The sequence below is a fragment of the Pinus tabuliformis genome, chromosome 4_1, assembly GCF_031772625.1.
Source record: "Pinus tabuliformis cultivar Carrire ecotype Pingquan chromosome 4_1, CPIR1, whole genome shotgun sequence".
NCBI classification, from domain to species: domain Eukaryota; kingdom Viridiplantae; phylum Streptophyta; class Pinopsida; order Pinales; family Pinaceae; genus Pinus; species Pinus tabuliformis.
In genome coordinates, this window is record NC_142303.1 from 772,229,201 (window position 1) to 772,232,987 (window position 3,787).

Sequence of the window (3,787 nt, forward strand, 5' to 3'; positions counted from 1 at the left end):
TGTGCCCGACTTTGAACGAAATAGCATCCTCTCTAAAACTCATGGAGGTGTTGTGGGAGGACATTATGTAGGAAAATAAATAGTGCAGAAGATTTTGCACGTGGGTTTGTGGTGGCCTACATTAGATAAGGGTACCAAAGCATATTGTAGGGTGTGTGATGCATTTCATAGAATGGGCAGGCCATTGCGAAGGGATGAGATGCCTCTAAATCCTCAGGTTTTATTACAGCCATTTGAGAAATGGGCAATTGACTTTGTAGGACCAATTCAACCCCTAGATAAGAAGACAGGGGCACGCTATATCATGACCGCGATAAAATAACTAACCAGATGGGCGGAGGCACAACCTGTGAAGGATTGTATAGGAGCCACAACCGCTAAAGTCTTGTCGGAGTATGCGTTAACCACGTTTGGCTACCCAAAAGTATTAATGAGTGATCATGGTACACACTTCCTCAATGAAACGATTAGCATGCTGACAAAAGAGTTTCAGGTGTATCATCAGAAGAGTACACCATATCATCCTCAAGCTAATGGAATAGTTGAGACCTTCAATAAGATCCTGGAGAATGCACTGACAAATATTTTCAACGTGCAGTGGAATGGTTGGGACGTGCGCGTACCGGCACTATTATGGGCTTACATGACTACTTGCAAAAAGCTAATAGGTCAGACACCCTTCTGATTGATCTATGGCATAGAAGCTGTCATGCCCATGGACTACATTATGCCTAGTCTGTGCATAGCAACTTTCACAGAGATGGCAGACTGCAGAGCCTTGGAAGAGAAGCTCGCACAGTTGATGGAGCTCGAAGAGGACAGATTCTTGGCTGGCTTTCTCAGCAAGTACAGAAGGAACATGAAAAAGAAGGAACATGAAAAGGCATGGCACAATTGTCACATCAAGTTGCACACATTTAAGGAAAATGACTTGGTTTTATTATATGATAGTAATTTTTCTAAGTTTCTGGGAATGTTTCAGATGCAGTCGCTTGGGCCATATGTCATTAAAGAAATTACAAATGGAGGCATGGTTCAGCTCGCAAAGCTAAACGAAGAACCATTTCTAGGAAGGGTGAATGGAAGCCAATTGAAGTTGTATGCAGGAGATCTGGCTCAATGACTACATGACGATCGAACAGTCTTAGTGCTCCAGGAAGTTGTAAGGGAGCACAGGACTATAAAATACACTACCTGGCTTTAGGGACTACGTGACAGGGGGCTATGCAAAATAGGGTGATATCACAGTACCAGAAGCCGCGCAAAGGGAGCTACGCTATGGAGAGAGATACTGCACAACGCAGCCAGAAAATGATAGTTAGAGTCACTGTTCATGATTTGACAGCCAGGAGACGGTTAAGAGGAGCGGGTGGGCAGCATTTAAGGCTGAAATATTTGGATATCTACCGCCAAATCCAAATTAATTTATGAATTTTGGGGGGAACGGTCAGATTTGAATTCAAATTCCCTTATGAATTATACATGTCAGTCCAACAGAGAACACTTTGTACCCTTAGAATTTTTTAGTTGTGCTGTTTGTTGCTTATGAATCATGAATTCTTTGAAGCTTTGATCACAAGCCCTGCATTCAATAAATTACCTGAGTTAGACATGAAATTCATTTTCGACATCATGTCAGGACCATGTCCCGCTGAGACTACAAGCACTAGAGGAACTATTGCCTCTAAAGCAGCTGCTCCTAAGGTTGTGAGCATGGAGGCTCCAGCTCCTGTGCCTACGACACCAAGGTTGCCTAGGCTGAAGCCTATACATATGGGAGCCCAAAAGCTAAAGAAAGATAGGCAGAAGAGGTCGGTGCTAGTGTGTGAGTCGCCTAGGAAGAATTCTTCTGCCCAGGTGCAGAAGAAGGATAAGCAGCCTGAGAAGGTTGTAGATTTGGAGGCTGAAGAGGGCATTGAAGATATAGATGCTGAGGGTGTGGATCCCATCACCAAGTTCTCGGATTATATCCCTCTACGTAAAGGGAAGGTGAAGGTCACTAAGGACCCATATTCAGAGAAATTCGTCATTCATACGCCCTTGTTGCTGGAAAATATAATCTTCGAAGCTTCGTGCCTGGCACGGGTTGCCCTTTTAAAAATCGAAGATTGGGACCTAGCTGACCATGAGAGGTTCTCCCACCTTGCGACGGAGAATTATATGAGGCGATTGTATTACAAAGACTTAGGTGTCACTGAGTTGGAATTAATTGAAAGGATCTGTGTGGTAGAGCAATCCATGTTGTTGAACCTATTGTGGGTGCCCCACTACCACCACTCTAACATTAATACCACCTGTATATGGAAGCTTCCTACTTTGGTGCACGATGGGTGCTTGTGGCTTGGCACGTCTATCCCCATCACAGATATGCTCATCCATAGGATTAGGCACCTGCCACATGAGGGCTTGAATCCCACCAAGGAGTTTGGCGGAAATACAAGTGAGAGAGACTTGGCAGAAAGAATGAAGAAGAAATTTGAACTTATCAAGAAATCACACAGTTATTCCATAACATCCATCAATGATCCCGTGGTGAATATTGTGACACAGATATCAGCCAGCAAAGTCATGAGGAAGTGTCACGTGAAAGAGGTTCCGACGCCTATGATCTTGTTAGCTGCACAATGCACGAAGGGAATGAATTTTAACTGGTTATGCAATTTATGTAGTGAGTTCCTTGTGAATTATCACAAGGCCCAAGATGAGAGCAAGACCTTCCACTATGCATGGTTGCTTCTCTCCATTGTGTTGGTTGCTTGGGATCTCCCAGAGGACAGCCAGTTTCCTCCCTTGCAGGAAGGATTGTCAAAGGCTGCATAATTTGCCTCTGTCTAGGCCACAAAGGACCCCGAGCAGGTCACTAAAACAAAAATTTTCTGGGTATTGATGGAGTCGAGCTTCTACATGGCCATCAACTAGTGCCCACGGTTTTCCCCAAACATGTATGAATAGATGTCTGAATATGTTGAGTTCAAGGCAGACTTCCACCATGTTTACATCGAGGCGCGGGAGGACCTGCAAAAAAGTGGTTCGATTTGCCATACCTAGTTACTGAGGATGCTATACAAGAGGTAATCAAGTGTTGGCCAGCAGATTTCCATACTCCATCTGACTTGGGCATAGGTACCAGCAAAGGTACGGGGAGCTCAGTGGAGAAAAAGTGGAAGGATGCAGTGAAGCATGTGGCATATAAATTGGCCATGCAGCGAAAGAAGGAGGCCGAACAGAAGGCTCGAATGGACAAGGAGCACATTGCAAAGGAGTAGGCTAAATAGGAATAGCGTGACTCCGAACAGAGTGGAAAATCTCCTTTGCCTAAAACCAAGGAGGAAGAGCAGACTCCACAGGGCGGTGGAGGCGATGAGGGGAAGAGAACCCCATTTCGGGTAAGAAAGCATAGGGAACAACAACAAGAGGGGTCCTGGAAGAAGACAAAGGTGACTAAACCACTGGTGGATCCCATTACATTGACTGAGGGCATTCTCGAAGAGATCGGGGACAAAGTGCGCGACACTACAACCAAACTGTTGCAGCAATTTGAGCAACAACACATGCAGTCATTAGGTAATATTCAGAAGGATCTCCGTGAACTATAGATCCAAACTAGTAGAATACAGGTGGGCGCAGGTCAAGTTAACACCGCACAGACAAACCTGGCACCAGGGACAAGTCAAACTATCGAGTTGGTTAAGACAATGGACCTGAGGACAGTTGTGCTACCAGAAGAGTCCTTGAGCGTGGAATCAACTGACGACAAGATCATTGTTAACACCCTGAAGAACATCGG